The sequence below is a fragment of the Solanum tuberosum genome, unplaced genomic scaffold (genome assembly GCF_000226075.1).
Source record: "Solanum tuberosum cultivar DM 1-3 516 R44 unplaced genomic scaffold, SolTub_3.0 scf00357, whole genome shotgun sequence".
Taxonomy (NCBI): Eukaryota; Viridiplantae; Streptophyta; class Magnoliopsida; order Solanales; family Solanaceae; genus Solanum; species Solanum tuberosum.
Genome location: NW_006239283.1, coordinates 104,869 through 128,272, shown reverse-complemented (window position 1 = coordinate 128,272; position 23,404 = coordinate 104,869). Strand labels below are relative to the sequence as shown.

Sequence of the window (23,404 nt, the reverse complement as noted above, 5' to 3'; positions counted from 1 at the left end):
GTAGATTGTGGAGCCATCAACAAGATAACGGTAAAGTATCGTCATCCTATCCCTCGTCTTGATGACATGTTGGACCAACTGTATGGTTCCAAAATCTTTTCTAAAATTGATCTAAAGAGTGGTTACCATCAGATTCGTATGAATCCTGGAGATGAATGGAAAACTGCTTTTAAGACCAAATATGGACTTTATGAGTGGTTAGTTATGCCCTTTGGCTTGACTAATGCACCAAGCACTTTTATGAGACTAATGAATCATGTTTTTAAAGATTTCCATGGAAAATTTATTGTGGTGTATTTTGATGACATCTTGATCTTTTCTCAAAATCTGGATGAACACCTAGAGCACTTAAAACAAGTTTTTGAAGTTCTCAGAAATTAGCGCTTATTTGCTAATCTCAAAAAGTGTACTTTCTGTGTGGATCGTGTGGTTTTCTTAGGTTTTGTGGTCAGTTCTAAGGGAGTTGAAGTAGATGATGAGAAAATCAAGACAATAAAAGAATGGCCTAAACCTAATAGTGTGACTGAAGTTAGGAGTTTTCATGGACTTGCTAGTTTTTATAGGAGGTTTGTGCGAGACTTTAGCACCATTGTTGCTCCTTTAACTGAAGTTATTAAAAAGAGATAAGGGTCTGAAAAATACCCCAACTTTGGTCGGATTTGCTGTTGCGATACTAAACTTTCATGAGGACCTATTACCTCCCTAGACTATTTAATATCGTATTATAAACATATATATTTGCCCACGTGGACATAAAAAATAATGCAAAATTATAAATAGTAATGTGTCCACGTGGGCACATATATACCTTTAAAATACACTATTAAATAGTTCAGGGGGTAAAAAATACGGTATTAAATAGTCTAGGGAGGTAATAGGTCCTTATGAAAGTTTAGTATCGCAACAACAAATCCGACCAAAGTTGAGGTATTTTTCAGACTCTTATCCTTATTAAAAAAGATAAGGTTTTTACATGGGGAAAGGAACAAGAGGATGCATTTAACTTGCTGAAGAATAAATTGTGTTCTGCTCCTCTTTTGCAATTGCCTGATTTTTCTAAGTCTTTTGAAGTTGAGTGTGATGCCTCTGGTAAGGGCATAGGTGCAGTTTTGATGCAAGACTCCAAGCCAATTACCTACTTTAGTGAAAAGCTAAGTGGAGCAACATTGAACTATTCAACCTATGATAAGAAGCTATATGCCTTGGTAAGGGCGTTAGCTACATGGCAGCACTACTTGTGGCCTCGAGAATTCATGGTCAAGACTGATCATGAGTCATTAAAATACTTGAAGAGCCAAGGTAAACTTAGTCGTAGGCATGCTAAATGGATAGAGTTTATTGAAACTTTACCTTATGTAATTGCTTACAAACAAGGAAAGGAGAATGTGGTTGCTGATGCACTCTCAAGAAGGTATGTTTTGATCTCTACTCTTACTTCAAAGTTGTTGGGTTTTGACCAAATCAAGTTCCTCTATGCTAATGATTCTGATTTTGGTGAGATTTTTGCTGAATGTAAGTTAGGTCCTTTTGAGAAATTTAATCTTCAAGATGAATTTCTATTCAAGGAAAATAAATTATGTGTTCCTAACTGCTCGTTGCGTGAACTATTTGTTAGGGAAGCACATTGTGGAGGACTAATGGGACATTTTGGCGTACCCAAAACACTGGAAATACTTTCTGAACATTTTTATTGGCCTAGCATGAGAAAGGATATTGAAAAAGTGTGTTTTTATTGTCTTGAATGTAAACAGGCTAAGTCTACAACATTGCCGCATGGTCTTTATACTCCTTTACCTATTTCTAATTGCCCTTGGATTGATATTTCTATGGATTTCATATTGGGGCTGCCAAGGACTAAGTATGGTAAGGATAGTATATTTGTGGTAGTAGATAGATTTTCTAAAATGGCTCGTTTTATCCCATGTAAAAAGACTAATGATGCATCTCATGTGGCTGACTTGTTTGTAAAGGAAGTGGTTAAATTGCATGGAATACCTAGAACTATTGTTAGTGATAGGGATGCCAAGTTCTTAAGTCACTTTTGGAGAATTCTTTGGGGAAAGTTGGGAACTAAATTGCTATTTTCTACATCTTGTCACCCACAAACGGACGGGCAAACGGAAGTGGTTAATAGAACTTTAGGGAACATGTTGAGGGCTGTTTTGAAAGGAAAGTTAACTTCTTGGGAAGATTACTTACCTATTGTAGAATTTGCTTATAATAGGACCTTCCATTCTTCTACTGGTAAGACTCCTTTTGAAGTTGTATATGGATTCATGTCACGACCCAAGTTTAATATTTGATTAAAGGGGGGATTGACATTAATAATATTTGAGAGAGTTCTTTGAACCTTTGTGACTTGTTCTTTGAGAATTTTATCTTTAAACCTTTACTAGTTTCATAGTTTAAGGTATAAATTAACTTCTTCTTGTTATAACTTTGGTTTCTTTTTGGTATTCTTTAGAAGGTGATTAGTTTCTACATACTAATTATTGTCTTTAGTTACTCATAAAAGCGGTCAAGATCCGAATCTATCGTTTTGATTCGTTTTCTCAAGTAAAGGCGTTAGATTTCTTCCATAAATCTATACGTTGTTACTTGGATCATTTCAAGGCCTTAGAACATCTAATCCTTGGAAATTCTTGGATCTTTCCTTCGAATTTCCCACATCTTTAGTTAGTTTTTTTTGTTTCTTTTCTTTTGTGCTTCCGGATTCTAATATTCAATTCTTTAATTGTGATCTCCTTAACCTTGCTGTTATCAATGTACGTGCTTACTCTACCAAGTATTAGCATGCAAGGTTTAACTTGTTTCACCGTCAAAGTACCCTTGGCACGTATTCCCTTATATAAATCAAAATGATCCTATATTACACATGGTACATATGTTTGTATGTTGGATATACAATCTGCCCATATCATGCCAACTAGCTTCAATAATCTATATATATGTCATCTTGTCACATGTTCATATGTTCCCTTTATTGGTTATTACTCCCATTGTGTTAGACTATAATGTTACCTCACAAGATCCCTACTTGCTCTATTGTACATTGTATATGTACTTACTTGGAATATGTATCCGTCATTAAGTTGATTCTGCCCACGTTCTCCCTTGGTTCCACTTTCATGTATACCTTGTATTTGATATTAGTTAGTGAGTATTTGGCTACCATATAGAGTTCAAATCTGTTGGCTGAATGTTAAATGTCTTCACTTGATATGTGCTTCAATTTGAGATGTCAAAATGCTTAACTGAGTCATATGCTCCTAAGTATTACATGTGCATGTCACATTTGCTTCCCATTTCATTTTTATTATCGTAAGTCTATATTCATATGTCTTCTACTACTGGTCCATAGTTTCAAATCTCAACAATGATTATGACCACCAAAACAGCAATTTCAAAAGAGATAATGTGATTCAAAAGAACAATCTCTAAAGAGTTATGATTATCCAAAAAAAACAATCTAGAAAGAGTTATGAGCATCAAAACAACAATCTCAAAGATAAAGATTTTAAGTAAAGCTATTTGTATAATTATGGGTGGCAGCCCAGGGGCAAATGCCTAGCATGGATCGATCCCAATTAGTATAGAAGGGTGGCAGCTCAAGGGAGAAAGCCTAGCATGGGCCGATCCCAATTGGTATAGAAGGGTGGCAGCTCAGGGGCTAAAGCCTAGCATGGGCCGATCCCAATTGGTATAGAAGGGTGGCAGCTCAGGGGCTAAAGCCTAGCATGGGCCGATCCCAATTGGTATAGAAGGGTGGCAGCTCAGGGGCTAAAGCCTAGCATGGGCCGATCCCAATTGGTATAGAAGGGTGGCATTTACATATGGTTGTATTATGCCTTACATATTCAGTACATTCTTTCGTACTGACGTCCCTTATTGGGGATACTGCATTTCATGTTGCAGGTACAGGTACTCAACTAGTAGATCTCCCCAATAGAAGTACATTATACTCAGCGGTTGTTGGTGAGCTCCAAGTTGATTCGGGGCTTTGCCGAGTCTTTACTATGCGTATTTCATAGTGGTACAGTCATGGATTACAGTAGAGGCTTTGTAGACATTGTAAAGCTATCATCTGTATTCATAGTTTCACTTGTCACATGTATCGGTTCAGCTAGTCAATATGTGTTGTATATGAAGCTTCTAATCAATAAATCTATCTGCATAGTAGTTTACTTTCTAATCACAGGTCACTTGTAAATCATATGTTCATATGGTACTTGTCCGCCTTACCTAGGGTTGGGGTGTGACAAATTGTTCTTTTGCTATTATTCTTATTTTTTCTCTATTTTGTGATGCACTTCCTTCACCACCTAGGAATTCATTTCCTACGAACTGTACCAGGGCTCTTATCCCTTCTTGAATGGATTTGTTTGAATCCTTCTATGGTATGATTTTTGATGATTCCTTTCGCATCATCTGACAATTCGGTATGCCAATTGCTTACTTTATCGGTGAAAGTATTTATCGCAATGATATATTTTTCCTCGTCGGTGTAATTTACTCATTTTCGTAATAGAAAGAAAAGAAATATGTTTTGTGCCTAATTCAATTTTTTCTTCCAAGGTTTCTTTACTATTGTTCTAGTTCTTTACTTTTTTTTTTTTCAAAAATTCTTCAATAAGTTTTTCATCAAGACTACCTTTTTTATATGAATTTTTATTAGCAAATTTGTCTGCTAAGAGTTCATTTATGTATTTTTGACTTACTCTTTTGTCAAATTTTTCTGTTTTCTCTATTAGATTTGTAATTTTTCCAGGCATATTTTCTTTGATAGATTTTGTTTCTATTTCTATTAATTTAAGTCTTAAGGCTATTTTCTTATGACTTTCAATTAGGTCATTTAAAATATCTATAGCTTCTTTTAAGCTCATTTCGTTTATTCAGATAAATAATAATCGGATGTACTCATGTTATCCATTAAGATTTCTGAATAATCATGTATTGTGAATTCAAACTCTTCTCTGTACTTTTCATCAATGATTAGTTGTAGGATTTTTTTTAGATCTTTATTTAAGTTGATTACCTTTAGTATAGTTACTAAGGTTTTTTCATGTAAAACCATATAGGTTTAATCATCTAGTTGATCTTCAAGTAGGCTCTGATACCAATAAGGGGGCTGTGATGTATCTTTATACATTGTATGCAGAATTAATTTGCTTCATTAAGCATTTTTTATGCTGTATAAAGGTCATTTCTTTTTAATATACCTTTTGCATAAAGTATTCAAAATACTCTTGTATTCTTATCATTTTTATCTCATGGATTGCTACAATTAATTTTATAGATTTTAGGTTTACAGATAAAAAAACCTTTTCTAAATTTTGTATAGATTTGTCTAGATTGTATAGAGCTAAGAGATACTTCCATGCTCTTCTTCTTACTAAGTGTAAATGATATTGAATATGTTTCATTTTATGCTTCTAGCATGAATGATATGTAGTGCTTTGTTCGTATCATCATGATAATATTTGATTCCCTATAGGTACTAAGTATTTCTTTTTAAGTATACGGGTATTATAAAAATATGAATATAATTTGTCTTTGAAAATAATAATTATGAAATACAGAGTTTTGTGTTTATACCTTTCTCCTTTTCCTTCTCTGAACAGTTATTTCTCCTCCATGACCTCAGTCTTCTGGCTACTTTTTCTATTGTTCCTCCCTTAGGCTGAAGATCTAAACCTTCACTTAAGACTATTCTAGGAATTTAGATAAGAGAGATATACAAACTAAACTTTTTATTTCATAATATTATCTGCACACACAAGCCATATATATTTTTACATATCCCTATAACATAATAAGAACTACTTTTCCCTGATGGAAGAAGTTTCTTACTCACTTTTTAAGGTACCTAACATTATTCTCTAATGGTTGTTTTGGAGAAAATTTAGTATGCCCTCTAAGTGTGATTTTTCTCTCCTTTTATTACATTTTTGTTTTGCAGGGATCTCCCTGAAAACTTTGATAATTATTCTGCTCATCCTTCAATCATAGATGTAAAGATAAGGATGGCCGACAAGATTTGACATCTCTTTTTGACTGAAGATATAAAGTATTGATAGATAAGATTCCTTTCTCTTTCTTCATGACGTAAGTGCTTAAGTCCTTCGTTTTGTCTTTTTTTGACTTTCTACATTTTGCTTTTACAGTTGTTTGTTCCCGGCTGTGACTTTATTCAGATCCATCTTCAGGTATCGAATGTTTGTGATCTAGAAACTTGCAGGCAAGCTTCCATGTTTCATTAGTTGCTTCTAATCTATGAAGATCAATATCAAGGATTTTTTTCCTTCAATATTTTGGCTTTGGACTTCCCTTTAGTCATTAAGACCCAGTTAGAATTATTGTTCAAGACTTTGTAATCTTCATTGTAAAAACGTTTGATAATAGTTGAGGGAGCTTTATTGTCACGCCTCAAATCCCATTAATACGGACAGGCACCTGATGCCCTAAAGGCCCGAGAGAACCACCATGTAACCTGTGCCTACTATGCATATAACTATGACAATCTTGTGATAAATTCACATAGGATGCAGTGATACGAACCAACATAAGTAGACCCAAAACTTATATACAAGACTTGGTCGTTGAGGCCACAACTTGTTAAGACGCAACTGAAGCATATACATAAGTCTACAAAGCCTCTAAAAGATAGAAAACCTTAGAGTTGGTCGGGACAGAGCCCGCCCTACCCTTAACTACGATACAATACCATAATGAATCTACCAATGATTTAGTAAAGCTCCTAATCAATTTGGAGCTCACCGAAAGTAGCTGAGTATCGTGTGCTCCTACTGAAGAGGTTTACTAGCTGAAGTACATGTGCCTGCAGCATGAAATGCAGCGTCCCCCGCGAGGGACGTCAATACGAGAAAATGTACTGAATATGTAAGGCAATAACATATCTAAATAGGAGTTCAATGAAACTTAAGTATCAATAGATGTGTGCATAAATCAGAACAGAAGACCACCTTGGTTAACTCTTGTGGAATCATGTATGTTACATTCTTGTCTTTACCTTTCTGTGTTATGATCTTTATGAGGCATTTGGTACGAATGACCAGCTGATCAGTGGTAGAAGAGGATGACCCATGCTAGGCATTTTAACCCCTGGGATGCAGTCCTCCTAATTGTACAAATTGGTATCTACCCATGCTAGGCTTTCATCCCTGAGCTGCCACCTTACTATACCAATTGGGATCGGCCCATGCTAGGCTTACGGGATCGACCTATGCTAGGCATTTTCCCCTGGGCTTCCACCCATTATTATACAGATTGCTTCACTTAGATTTTTTAATCTTTGAGATTGTTGTTTTGGTGGTCATAATCATTTTTGATATTTGGAACTCGGGACCATATATTTGGGACATGAAAATAATACTTCAAGGCAGTAACAATGACATAAGGAGCTATGTAACATCAATGCATTACTTGTGAGCTTAAATGACACAATTGACTTCAACTGACTAAGAGGAGGATTCACCAAACTTGCTTTTGCAAATACCATTTCTATACCAGCACATAGGAGGATAATTACACAAGTATTGAGTACTGAAAATATAATGAAGTATTTCTATACACTAAGAGAGAGGGGGAAATATTGTTAGCTATTTTGAGATCATACGCTGCCACTATGTTTTCTTTACTAGGAGTAGAACTTACGAAATTTACTTATTGATATTAATCTCAAGGATCAGATTTCATGCCGAAGAATATTGAATCGAATAGCCTTACATACCTTATCCTCTGATCAATACAACTATCACGATTCAGCCTCCCCTTTCAGGTTTTAATCTACAGTATAAGTCATAATAAACTTAAATTAGCAGCTATCACACCACGAGCCTCGTAAAACAGTAGCTAACTTTGACGGATAATGAGCCCATACAGCCCTTAAAACAATGTGTATCACCACACCCTCCTTCTCTGCCCAATACATACATTATATATCCTTTTCCAAGATTACCCAAACTGCACCAACAACAATACACATAAAACAGCCTCAAATATTCTTTTATCATACAACCAATTATTGAACTCACCACCCCCTTGAGTTCTTTATGACAGCACAACTTTCCCTTTTAACTTGGAATCTTCAAGAACTTCAACTTCCCTTCACACTTAAACCAAAGAAGAAGAGAAAAGTATCTTAATAACCAAGGAAGTGAGCAGTAGCTTCTGGAAATATTATGCCTTTATACCTATACTTGAGCATGAATAACATGTTTTCCTAATCATTCATGGGAGAATTAAGCTAAATCCATAAGTGTTACTCTTACTTTGGTTTGCAGATATGAGGGTTTCTTCAAGAATCCTAGAAGGAACTTTAAGGCTGCTGTAATCCTTAAGAGAAAAGAGAGAGAAAGAGCTGGAGTTAATCCTCAATAATGTGTGTTAAAATGAATGAGAATAGTAGCCAATATATCTTTATATTGAGCTTTCTTCACTTTTAAGAATATCCACTAGAAAGCTTCATTTTCAGCCACTAATTGGTCAAGTAGGTTATGCACCTGCTTATGTATATCAAGCAGCTCAAAAGGTCAAACTAGGCGATGTACTTACTTGCTTTCACTTGGGCTTAAATATTGGGCCTTGACAGATTTGGCTGCTGGGCTTTCATTTCATTTTGTTTTATTTAACATAGTTTGGGCCTCAAGTGAGTCCATTAGCATAGGCCCAAATTTGATCTATAAACCTTGGCCTTTTTAACTAGATCCATATAGTTCAAGTAGGTGATGCACCTACTTGGTTCTTTAGACCGGTCAATAAGTGAAAGTAGGTGATGCACCTACTTGTCACCAACTAGCTTAGTTAAGTCAAGCAAGCAGCTCACCTATTTTAATCCATTTTTCTAATTATTAATCTCTTTTTCTTTAACTTAGAACTTAACTTTCAACTTTAAGCTCAATTACCACCTTCCCGTCTCGAGTTTAAATATTTCCGTTGGAGTTATAACTTGCAGTACACATGCTACAACGTGCAAGGCATCACATCACCTTCCGAGCTAGTTTAAACCAACACTAATCATATAAGAAACATGGTCCCTCACCTATACTTTAAGGCTATGTCAAGTATCACAAGAACAGATCAGGCATATGCATAATACGGGCTGTTACATTTTTATCAACTCTTGTTGCCTTGATATTAAAATCTTTCAGTTTTTTCACTGTATTATAGTTAATTGTTGGAAAATATAGTTGCAAATCTTTGCTTTCCATGGAGATACTAAAGAATCGGCAAGACTCCTTCTCCTTCTGCATAATTTTTTACTGAGTTTATCAGTTGTGCAGGTAGTTTGGATAACTCCTGTAGATCTGGTTTCGCATAAACTCGGTATAAGTAACCAAATTCAAATAATTGAGCTGTAAAGCCCGGTGATCGGTTCAGAAATATTGAAATTCTTGGAAACAAACTAGTTGTCCCTAAAACTTCGAATGTTTCTCCGCTTTCTTTAGGGAGATTGTAAATATATCTTGTAAAAGCAAGATATTCTTCTTCTTTAGGATTTTGTCTTCCAACCTAAAAAGAAAAAAAAACTTTTGTTCCAGATGGAACCTTGTTAGTACTTCCTTCTAGTTTTCCAAAGATAATTTTTTCAACTTTCGTTGAAGATGCTTTCGTTTCTTCTTTCGAAGAATTGGCCCTTTTTTTACTTGCTTGGCTTTTACCTTTGTCTTTGGATTCAGGTTTCGGCATATCCATGATTACCGATGATCTGTTTTTGGCACTAGATGCTAGTGGGACATCTCCTGCCACTTTTTTGGGATTTATATTTCCTTCAGGATTTGAATTCCTTTTTGAACATGTGTCCAAATGTTCACATGACAATAGAAACTCGTTCATATTTTCAGTTTGATCATCACTGAGTTGATTGATTTCATATTGCATCTTTCTTGCTTGTTCGGACAAGCTGGTTAATTCATCTCTGATATTAAACAATTTGTGGCTTTTTTCGTCAATGGACTTTTCCACAAGTTGCATTTTATTAATCACTCTGTTATTAACAATCTGTGTTCGATTGTCCATGTTGGACGTTTCTTGAGAGAAAATCTGCAAGAGAGTTATCAATTCCTTTAATATGTTCTATTTTAAAAAGAATAGAATGATAATAAAATCTGCCACCTATGCAATCTCATGTATTGCGATTCTGATGGAAGTTTGTTTGAGATTAATCCTGATACCTACGTGTTATCAGTTCTAATAACAAATTGCTTTGGTAAAAGGAAAGCTGAAAATTTTGTAATTCCTATAACAATGGCTAATAATTCCTTTTCATTAGTGGAATATCTCGTTTCTGCTTCATTAAATGTACCACTTGTGTACCTACATATTTCATTTAAATCGGTTTGCAATAATGCTCCCCAATGATAGTCAGAAGCATCTGTTTATTATTCCAAATTATCATTTTCTTCTGTAATCTATGTTTTGGTAACGTAGAGCATTCTTCTTTTAATTTTTTAATGCACTGTGTGTGGTCTTCAGTCCATCCAAGTCTGTTAGATTTTCTTCTTAATTTTTGCAGGATATTTCTCTTCTTTGCTAGATCCGAAATAAATTCTCCTGCATAATTGAGAAATCCTAAAATTCACTGTATTTCCTGTTTAATTGTCAATTTGTCAGGAAATTCTACAATCTTTTTTGAGATGTGAGCTTGTAATTTTATTCCATTTTTCGATATAATCATTCCTAGAAATTCTATTTCATTTTTGTTTATTCTGCCTTTTTCTGGCTTAGAATAATTCTATTTTTGAGACACATTTCTGAAAATTCTTTCAGATGTGTTAAATGTTCTTGATATGTGTTAAAACATATTAGTATATCATCTATATAAACGATTACAAATTCTTTTTCAAAAAATATCTCGTCCATTTTTCTTTGAAAGATTTGAGGGGCATTTCTTAATCCAAAAGACATTACTATCCATTTGTAGTGTCCATTGGGCGTACTAAACGCTGTTAATGGGATGGATTCTTCTGTTAATTTTATTTGCGAAAATCCACTTTTACATTCAAATTCTGAAAATTAAGTTTTTCCTTTGGCAAGGTTTATAAGATTGTTTTTATTTGGGATAAAATATCCGTCAAATATGCAATTTTTATTTAGCTCTTTATAGTTTATGACCATTCGAGTTTTTCCTCTTTTTATTTCAGCATGGTTTCTTACCATAAACGCTGGACTTCTATGAGGAATTTTACTCATCCTAATAAGTTTTAGGTTGATTAATTCCTTGAGTTGAGTTTTAAATTCAATTCTATCATCTTCGTTATAGAGCATAGGTTTTACTCTAATGATGATACTAGGGTCTTAAGTATTAAAGTGGCCCTTTCTTAATTTTTTTTCCCATTTTTCTAAAGGATTTTCACCATAAGATTTTTGTAAATTTTCTTTAATTTGTTCTAGATTAAGACATTTACAAGAGATTTTCCTTAGATTTTCTAAGTGCTTTCTCTTATAATTTTCATTTTCTTTTTCAAGAATATAAGGATTTTATTTTCTTGTGACATTGATAAAATATCCGCAAGGGGTTTTGAGACTTATCATATATAATGTCTGATGATAATCTTGAAATTGTTGGAGAAAAGCATTTCCTAACAACAAATCAGTTTCTAATTTATCATAGACAAATATTTTATTTATAGAAACAATTTTTTATCCTAATATTATTTCTACCTTTTCTTTTGACTGTGATAGTTGTTCTTTGACACCTGTAATTCAATCATCGATATGTTATTTTTATTGATATCCTAGTTTTTTAGTAAAAAAGATTTATCTAAACTAGCTTCTCAACCATTATCAATTTGACAACAGGTTGTTAACTTAGTATCATAGAAAGTTATTTCTATGAAGACTGATACCCTAAAAGATGTTTCTTTGGGCATTTTTAGATTATTGGTAATAAACAACTTTCATTTTTGTAATTCATTTCTATTCCATTTTCCCCTATACTGTAGTCATTTAGACTATTAAGGAATAGATTTCCTAAGATTAGGTTGTGATCACTTTCATGATTTGTAATATAACAAGGGACTGTTATTCTTATTGTATCTAGTTGTATTGGTAAATCTACCATATTTATACAGCTAAAGTTATTTCCTTCAAAGGTTTTATAGATATAAGGGGTACCTTCGTAGATTGGTAATCCATCTAATATAGTACCTTTGACATGGTTAGCCATTGTAGCTGTTTGTAACAAGATTTCTTATTTTTTCCATTACGATCTGTTAAAGACTCTTCCTGCAATTCTAGTAATGTTAGAGGTTTCAAGAATCTTTTTGGAATACTTATGGGATGTGCTTATCTTTGTTGAATTTCTTCCATATTCTAATGAAAGTCTTGGATTGTTACTGGAACTTCCAATTTCTTGTGTTTTTCCAAATCGAATTTCATATTCTTCTGGAATTTGTGCTTGTTGAATTTCTACTTCAACGATTCCCATACATTTCTGATCTATTTCGATCATTTCTTTATTTTTGTATACACTACCATAATTGGAGTTTGTAACTGTATATAGAGCTTGGTAATAAATACTCATGATGTGATTACCTGGTTTAAATAGGTCGTTTCTTTTGACCTGAAAATGTAAGTTTAACGCATCATTAAAGTCTGCATCCTTAAGTGAAATACAGTACTTAGGATAATACGTAAATAAAAGCTTAGTATAAGCTAAGTTACCTTCAATTATGCCAAGATTTCCTTCTCTGGCATTAATGAATCTTTCATCTGAAAGGTTGATGACAATAGGGCAATTGATCCCTTCTTTAAAAGTTGATTTAACTAAAATTTGGTTTCCTCCGAAATGGACATAATTCATTTTTCTCCTTTTTCTTTCAGGAATTTTTCTGAAGATCCGTTCGATCATTGGCTTAGTTAAAAGATTTAACTTATGCCTTCATGTTGTTTGGGTAATCTCTATTACCTTTTTCATCTCTTGATATTAATGATAGGAAATTTTATTTCCTGCAAACATTCTTTGCATTCTGTTGAATATATTATCTTCAGTTTTGAGATTAAGTTGTAATCCTTAGATTTTCTTTAATAATTCTCCATCGAATGTTGCTTTTAGGGCGTATCCCCTTTGATCCTCTTCAGTTTCTATATTCTGTACTGAATTGTTCTTTTCCTTTTGTATTTCTTGATTCATTTAATCAGATTCTTCTGAGTTGGTTGAAAGTTCTTCATATAATTCTTAATAGAAGTCATCATTTTTTATTGACGTTACAGATTCTAGATCTGAATCAATTTCTTGTCTATTAATTTTTGATACTTTTAAAACTCTTTTTTTTGTTACATTCGTAACTTTTGTGTCCTTCTTCGCCACAGTTGTAGCATTTACATTTTTCTGTTGTTCTTTTAAAATTATTTTTTCTTTTGTAATACCATTTTTTAGGTACATAAATTTTTTTTAAAAATATTTTTTCTTTTGATTAATCCTTTTTGGTTCTTCCTTCCTTTTTTTTATAGGATCTATCATTACATCCCCATTGGGTTGCCGCATTTGTATCTAGGAAATATATTTGGGTGTTTATTATTTTATCTTTTCTTTGTATGTTATGAGCCATACAAAGTTGTCCAAGCCTATTATTTAGGAAATATATTCTTTGTCCTAGAGTATCTCCTTCAATGTTTCTTTTTCATATTCTTCTCAAAAATATTTAGCCCAAAAGCCTGGTAACTTTTAAAATATTTATCAAGGTATGGTAGCATTTCTTTACTGCTATCAAATATTTTATAGTAATATTCTTCGAATTCACATGTGTATTCTTTAATATAACTCATTTTGCAAATTTGCATTTATTCTAATTGTTCTTTTGCTATTATTCTTAATTTTTCCCTATTTTGTGATGCACTTTCTTCACCACCTAGGAATTCATTTCCTACGAACTGTACCAAGGCTCTTATCCCTTCTTGAATGGATTCTTTGAATCCTTCTATGGTATGATTTTTGATGATTCCTTTCGCATCATCTTACAATTCGGTATGCCAATTGCTTACTTTACCGGTGAAAGTATTTATCGCAATGATATATTTTTCCTCGTCGGTGTAATTTACTCCTTTTCGTAATAGAAAGAAAAGAAATATGTTTTGTGCCTATACATCTAAATCTAGTTCTGGTTCTCTTTTACAGTGTAGGTCTAGAAATTGGGTTGTTCCTACATCTCCTGTTGGGAGTCTCTTTGGTATATATTTAGATTTATTGCTATTATGATATTGACTCATGAAGTCTTTTCCATTTTTTTCTTTTGGTACAAAATTTCTTTCGAAATTTTCTGGTTTCGGAGATCGAGATTTTATTTTCATCGAAAACGAAGAAGGCCGAGGATGGCCTACGGTGCGTCTTATCTGAAGGGAACACGCTTTTTTGACCGCTGTTGTATGAATGTCGGCCCCTCTCCTTACAGTCAAGTGGTTTTCAGCTCCTCTCCTCGTTCCGCCCTTCCTATTGGGACTTTTAATTTTTATCTGAAAGATCTTGGTCTTCTAAAGCATAAACTAGTTCGTCTAGTTCATTCATTTTTATGTTCAGAATTTTCTTCCTTTTTGATTTGTTCTAATTCGATTTTTTCTTCCAAGGTTTCTTCACTAGATTGTTCTAGTTCTTTACTTTTTTGTTTTTTCAAAAATTCTTAAATAAGTTTTTCATCAAGACTACCTTTTTTATAGGATTTTTTAGTAGCAAATTTGTCTGCTAAGAGTTCATTTATGTATTTTTGACTTACTCTTTTGTCAAATTTTTCTGTTTTCTCTATTAGATTTATAATTTTTTCAGGCATATTTTCTTTGATAGATTTTATTTCTATTTCTATTAATTTAAGTCTTAAGGCTATTTGCTTATGACTTTCAATTAGGTCATTTAAAATATCCATAGTTACTTTTAAGCTCATTTCGTTTATTCAGATAAATAATAATCGGATGTACTCATGTTAGCCATTAAGATTTCTAAATAGTCATGTATTGAGAATTCAAACTCTTCTCTGTACTTTTCATCAATGATTAGTTGTAGGATTTTTTCTTTTAAATCTTTATTTAAGTTGATTACCTTTAGTATAGTTACTAAGGTTTTTTCTTCTAAAAGCCATATAGGTTTAATCATCTAGTTGATCTTCTGGTAGGCTCTGATACCAATAAAGGGGTTATGATGTATCTTTATACATGGTATGCGAAATTAATTTGCTTCATTAAGAATTTTTTATGCTGTATAAATGTCATTTTTTTTAATATACCTTTTGCATAAAGTATTCAAAATACTCTTGTATTCTTATCATTTTTATCTCATTGATTGCTACAATCAATTTTATAGATTTTAGGCTTACAGATAAAAAAAACCTTTTCTAAATCTTGTATAGATTTGTCTAGATTGTATAGAGCTAAGGAATGCTTCCATGCTCTTCTTCTTACTAAGTGTAAATGATATTGAACATGTTTCATTTTATGCTTCTGGCATGAATTATATGTAGTGCTTTGTTAGTATCATCATGATAATATTTGATTCCCTATAGGTACTAAGTATCTCTTTTTATGTATAGGGGTATTAAAAAAATATGAATATAATTTGTCTTTGAAAATAATAATTATGGAATACAAAATTTTACGTTTATACCTTTCTCCTTTCCTTCTCTGAACAGTTTTTATCACTATCGCAACAGTTCTCCTTCGGGGTATGAACAATTTTTTCGCCTCCATGACCTCAGTCTTCTTGCTACTTTTCTACTGTTCCTCCCGTATGCTGAAGATCTAAACCTTCACTTAAGACTATTTTAGGAATTTAGAGAAGAGTGATATACAAACCAAGCTTTTTATTTCATAATATCATCTTCACACACAAACCATATATATTTTTATATATCCCTATAACATAATAAGAACTACTTTTCCTTGACGAGAGAAGTTTCTTACTCTTTTTTCAAGGTACCTATGGTTCTCTAATGGTTGTTTTGGAAAAAATGTAGTCTGCCTTCTAAGTATGATTTCTCTCTTCTTTTATAGATATAAGGAGGGACTAATTATTACATTTTTATTTTGCAGGGATCACCCTGAAAACTTTGATAATTATTCTACTCGTCCTTCAATCATAGATGTAAAGATAAGGATGGCCGACAAGATTTGACATTTCGTTTTGACTGAAGAGATAAAGTATTGAGAGATAAGATTCCCTTTCTCTTTCTTCGTGACGTAAGTGCTTACGTCCTTTGTTTTGTCTTTTTCTAACTGTCTACATTTTGCTTTTACAGCTGTTTGTTCCCAGCTGTGACTTTATTCAGATCCATCTTCAGGTATCAAATATTTGTTATCTAGAAACTTGCAGGCAAGTTTGTATGTTTCTTTAGTTGCTTCTAGTTTGTGAAGCTCAATATCAAGGATTTTTTCCTTCAATATTTTGGATTTGGACTTCCCTTTAGTCATTAAGACCTAGTTAGAATTATTGTCCAAAACTTGGTATTCTACATCGTAAAAACGTTTGAGAATAGTTGAGGGAGCTTTTTATCAACTCATGTTGCCTTGATATTAAAATCTTTAAGTTTTTCCATTGTAATATAATTAATTGTTGGAAAATATAGTTGCAAAGCTTTGCTTTCCATGGAGATACTAAAGAATCGGCGTGCATAATTTTTTACTGAGTTTATCAGTTGTGCAGGTAGTTTGGATAACTCCTGTAGATCTGGTTTTGCATAAACTCGATCTAAGTAACCAAATTCAAATAATTGAGCTGTAAATCCCGGTGATCCGTTCGGAAATATTAAAATTCTTGGAAACAAACTAGTTGTCCCTAAAACTCTGAATGTTTCTCCATTTTCTTCAGGGAGATTGTAAATATATCTTGTAAAAGCAAGATATTCTTGTTCTTTCGGATTTTGTCTTCCAACCTGAAAAGAAGAAATAACTTTTGTTCCAGATGGAACCTTGTTAGTACTTCCTTCTGGTTTCCCAGAGATAATTTTTCAACTTTCGTTGAAGATGCTTTCGTTTCTTCTTTCGAAGAATTGGCCCTTTTTTGGCTTGCTTGGATTTTTACCTTTGTCCTTGGACGCAGGTTTCGGCATATGGGCTTACCGATGAGATGTTTTGGCACTAGGTGCTAGTGGGACATCTCCTGCCACTTTGTTGGGATTTATATTCCCTTCAGGATTTGAATTTCTTTTTGGACATGTGTCCAAATGTTCACATAACAATAGAAATTCGTTCATATTTTCAGTTTGACCATCACTTAGTTGATTGATTTCATATTGCATCTTTCTTGCTTGTTCGGACAAGCTGGTTAATTCATCTCTGATATTAAATAGTTTGTGGCTTTTGTCGTCAATGGACTTTTCCACAAATTGGATTTTTTCAAACACTCTGTTAATAACAATCTGTGTTCGAATGTCCATATTGGACGTTTCTTGAGAGAAAATCTGCAAGAGAGTATCAATTCCTTTAATATGTTCTATTTTAAAAGAATAGAATGATAATACAACCTGCCACCTATGCAATCTCCTATATTGCGATTCTGATGGAAGTTTGTTTGAGATTAATCCTGATACCTGCGTGTTATCAGTTCTAATAACAAATTGTTTTGGTAAAAGGAAAGCTGGAAATTTCGTAATTCCTCTAACAGTGGCTAATAATTCCTTTTCACTAGTGGAATATCTCATTTCTGGTTCGTTAAATGTACCACTTGTGTACCTATAGATTTCATTTAAACAGTTTGCAATAATGCTCCCTAATGACAGTCAGAAGCATGTGTTTATAATACCAAATTATCATTTTCTTCTGGTAATCTAAGTTTTGGTAACTTAGAGCATTCTTGTTTTAATTTTTTAATGCACTGAGTGTGCTCTTCAATCCATCCAAGTCTATTGGATTTTCTTATTAATTTTTGCAAGATATTTCTCTTCTTTGCTAGATCCGGAATAAATTCTCCTGCATAATTGAGACATCCTAAAAATCGCTGTATTTCCTATTTAGTTGTCAATTTGTCAGGAAATTCTACAATCTTTTTTGTAGATGTGAGCTTGTAATTCTATTCCATTTTTTGAAATAATCATTCCTAGAAATTCTATTTCATTTTTGTTTATTTCTGCCTTTTTCTGGCTTAGAATAATTCCATTTTTGAGACACATTTCTAAAAATTCTTTCAAATGTGTTAAATGTTCTTGATATGTGTTCGAACATATTAGTATATCATCTATATAGATGATTAAAAAAAAAAATCGGAAAATATCTTGTCTAATAGAAAATGGTTTCGGCTAGTGATTGATTATTGTGATTTGATGCGTTATGATGCTTATGTTTGATTTACTTGTTAATTGTGATCGATACACTTGTTACTTGTGATTTTGACTTACTTGATATGTGTTGGTTGTTAGAATTGAAACTATTGGACTGTGTTTATTGAGCCTTGTGAGCGGTGTATTGTAGAATTGTTAGGTTGGGCTGATTTCTGTGCAGGTTATAGTTTAAGGAGGTTCGATTGAGATGAAATGAGTATTCAATTTCTAGCTAGTTTCCTTGTTTATTAGGTTTCTTGTTGGGTACCGTGTTATTGATACTCACTCCTTGCTTCTACATTTGTGTAGGTTTCGAACTCAATATCGTGTGATTGCTCTTTCTCTCCCATCTTCGAGGTTTGTCAAAGAACTATTGAGAGGTAGTTGTTTGTTATCCCGGTAGACCCTCTATTTCTTCTTTTTATGTTTTGTTCTATTTGGGAAACAAAGACTTGAGACTTGTACTTATTTCTTAATTTTGTACTTTATGTATTAATGGCTTTTACACGTGATAACTAGGTAATGAATAAATTTTCCGCTTTTATCTTGTTCTTGCTTTATCTTTCCATTTTTCTTTCGTATCGTTGGATTGAGGCTGACTTGTCTTGGTGGGAATAGACAAGTGTCATCATGTCCATTTTTGGGACATGACTGTTATCACGTGGAAATGAATGCGTTGGTTAATGCAAATGAACAAATTATGTTAGGAGGAGTCACACGAACATGTTAACAGTTAGGCGATCATGAAAAATGTGATGATGATATGTGTCATTTAATAAAGTGGGATAATATTAGACAAGTGGAAGGAAAGTATTCACATGACGAAAATAAATCGTCAGATAATTTATCATAAGTCACATGAAAATGAACGTAAAGTTAATGAAAATGAATTTTTTTTTACCAGAGGACTCACATGAGAAAAAACATGTTGACAAATTGATAATTACAAATAATGTGATAATGATATGTCATTTAATAAGGTGAGGTAATATTTGACAAGTGCAAAAAAAGTACGCACACACACGAAAAATATCAATCATCAGATAATTCATCATAAGTCACGTGGAAATGAATGTATAGTTAATGAAAATGAAAAAACTTGATTGGAGGACTCACACGAGAAAAAACATGTTAATAGATAGGCAATTAGGAATAACATGATAATGAAATATTGTTTAATGAGGTGGGGTAGTATTTGACAAGGGCAAAAAAAGTGCGCACTCACACGAAAAGATCAATTGTCAGATAATGTGTTTTAAGTCATGTGAAAATGAATGTATTATTTAATAAGGTAGGGTTACAATTTCATTGAAAATAAATATCCACACGAAATAATTTGTCACCAGATAATGTATCACGAATCGTGTGATAATGAATGTGTTGTTTAATGATATTAAGATGTTATTTGTCAGGTGAATAAAAACTCCACACACAATTTTTTTTATCATTAAATAAGTTATTATAAGTCATGCGGTAATGAATATGAGTCATTAATTGAGTGAGGGGTGATATTTGATAACTGGGAGAAAAATGTTCACTCAAAGAAAGGACACCTGATAAGTTATCATGAATCAAAATAATAATAAATGTGTCATTTAATGAGGATAGGGTTGAGTTAATTAAGATATGTGTCATTAAATTAGTTTATAATGACTAATTTAAAGCTTAATAATCCTAAAATTTAATTTGTATGTGATATTTTAAAATAAATTACTCATGAAAAGTCATGTCTTTTTTTTAAAGCACAATTTTTTTTTCATTTTCATTTACACTATTATAAAATCAATCATATACATAACTATGTTATTTTGTATTTAGTTTTCTTCAGTTCATTGGATAAATACTATTATTATTATTTTTAATAATTTTAAATCTTATGATGTTAATTTAAATATATTCATGATATAATAAAATTTCTTTTAAATCTAGAAATCTAAAAGTAAACCCAAATATTAATAGAAGATAAAATTATTTTATTTACATAATTCATGAAAATTTTAAATTTTAAAAATGAAAGTAAAAATACTGTTTTGCTATATTTATTTTGAGTTTTAATTAGAAAACAAATTGAAATTTACTATGCGACATTAAAATTTTAACAATATTTTTCTTCTCAATTTTTTTTTGTAAAAATTATAATCAAGATGATAAGTTGTTTTTAATTTGAAAATTTTAAGTTCTTAATTATTTCAAGTGAAAATAATTTATGTTGATTATGATTTTACTCTATAATGTATTGTGTAATTTATTAGTGATATTTGACAAATGAAAAAAATATTCATATAAAAAGACCCATCATTAAATAAGCTATTATAAATCATGATATAATTAATATATTGTTTGATAAAGGTGAGATTTTTTTAATGAAATAGAGGTGAATATTTTAATTAAGACATGTACAATTTAGTTAGATTAAAATTTCTATCTAGAATATTACGCATTTCAAAGTCATAACCATTAGTGATATTTTCTTTGATAAATTTATCTTTATATAAAATATGTCTTTTCAAAAAACAAAAACACAAAAGAAAAATAAAAAAATCACATTTATTCATACTATTACAAAATTCAACAATAACTTATTAGTTCTTTCCTTTTATTTTATTAGTCTTAATATTAACCGTGCACAAAAATTAAAATAAATTATTAATTAAATCACTAAAACAAAAAAATATCCACATAAATGTGCAAAATTTGTGCCAACAAATCCAAAAAAACTATATAAACAACATAGAAAAATGCAAAAAATTGAAAACAATTCAAAAAAATCATTTAATAATATCATCCCAACATATATAATTTTGTCCACTATGATTTTATTATAACGGAAAAGGATCAACGTGACTGTGAATTTGTTGCTTTATTATGATATTTGACGAGTATAAAAAAGTATTCTTTTTTAGATAATTAATATATTGTTTGATAAAGGTGAGAGTTTTTTAATAAAATAGATAGGGATATTTTAATTAGGACATGTACAATTTAGCTAGATTAAAATTTCTATTTAGAATATTACGCATTCCAAATTCATAACCATTAGTGATATTTTCTTTGATAAATTTAGATAAATTTATCATATAAAAAGTATGTCTTTTATAAAAAAAAATAAAAACACAGACGAAAAATAAAAAAATCATTCATTTCTATTCATACTATTACAAAATTCAACAATAACTTACAGTTCTTTCCATTTATTTTAATTGTCTTAATATAACTGTACACAAAAAATAAAAATAGATTATTAATTAAATCACTAAAATAAAAAAATATGCACATAAATGTGCAAAATTTGTGCCAACAAATCCCAAAAAACTATATAAACTACGTAGAAAAATGCAAAAAATTGAAAACAATTCAAAAAGTTAGATGATTATTCAATAATATCATCCCAACATATATCATTTTCCCCACTATGATTTTATCATAATGGAAAAGGATCAACGTGACTGTGAGTTTGTCGCTTTTATTATAGTAGTTATATTTTACAAGTATAAAAAAATATTCCTTATTAGGTAAGTTGTCACGTAAAAATGAACATATTAATTAATGAAAACGAAAAAAAAAACTTACAGGAGGATTCACACAAGAAAAAATATTTGATAGTTAGGCGATCACAAATAACGTGGTGATGTTATGTTGTTTAGTAAGGTGGATAGTATTTGACAAGTGGAAAGAAAGTGTTCACGCGAAAAAAATTAATCACTAGATAATTTATCATAAGTCGCCTAGAAATGAACGTATTGATCAATGAAAATGAAAATTGTGATAGGGAAATTCACCAGAGAAAAAACATGTTAACAACTAGGAAATTACGAGTAATGTGATAATGATATGTCGTTTAATGAGGTGAGGTAATTCTTGACAAGTGGAAAAAAATACTCACACAAAAAAAATCAATCATTGGATAATGTATCATAAGTCACGTGAAAGTGAATGTGTTGTTTAATAGGATAGGATTATATTTTCGTGTGAGAAAATATAGGCACAACAAAAATTTATCGTCGGATAATTTATTATGAATCATGTGACAATGAATGTGTCAATTAATGATATTAGGATGATATTTGTTGGGTGAAAAAAAATTCACACTACAAAGATTTTTACTAGATAAGTTATTATGAATTACCATATAACAAATATATGTCGTTTTATGAATATATGATATATTTGTTAGATGGGAGAAAAATATTCATGCAAAAAAAAAACCCATCAAATAAGTTATCATGAAGTTAAACTAAATTTTTGAAATTAAAAATACTAGTGTACTGTTTGGTTGCACAAGTCTAAATCATAAGGTTATATTGAATTTTGAAAATAAAATTAATTATTTAAAATTAAAAATTTATATTACACAGATAAGGGTCTTTAGAAATGATATTAAATTATATTTACTAAATATAATTTCACAAAATTATAAAACATTTAACAAAAAGATAATCTATCAAGTCTAACTTAAAAAAAAATAGTCTGCAATGAAAAAAATCGAGTCAATACTCTTTAAACAAATGAAATTGAAAATATAACACAAATTTCTTAATTCAAAACACAAATTTTAACGTAGCACTCTTATTTCAAATTTCAGCGTAGCATACATAAATATGATTTAAAAGAAAAAGAAAACGCAAGTCTATAACTTTATTCAATAATGAATTCTATTTTAATTTAAAATTAGAATAATACCAAAACTATACTAATTAATTTTATTTAGATAATACGAAAAATTGTATGAAATCAGATGAAGTAAAGGTTGAAAATGATAAATAAATGAAATATAAATAATATAAAATAAGAAAAAAATATTGAAATATTAAAATTAATTTTTTTTTAAAATAATAAAAGTAAAACATACATTAAAACGAAAAATAAAAATGGAAGAATTTAAAAAGTAATCAGCTTGTAAGCACCGATCTTGCACCCATAGCCTACAAATTGATCAACATTTAAATAGTAAGTTACAAGGGAGAGCTTCATGGTGACAAGATACCAACAACTAGGGGTGTACAAATCAAACCGTAAAGTCAAACCGAACCGATGAACGAAATCAAACCAGAAAAAAAAATTGTGATTTGGTTTGGTTGGTTTGGCGATTGAAAAAAAAATTCGACCACTCTTGGTTTGGTTTGGTATTAAAAGAAAAAAAGTCAAAC

At 31.3% G+C, this 23,404-nt stretch overlaps 1 pseudogene; it reads left to right on the top strand.

The window, feature by feature from the left end:
• The window catches only part of LOC102583806 (uncharacterized), an 11,694-nt pseudogene extending 3,294 nt beyond the window's left edge, over window positions 1–8,400 (top strand).
• The last annotated feature ends 15,004 nt before the right edge of the window (window positions 8,401–23,404 follow it).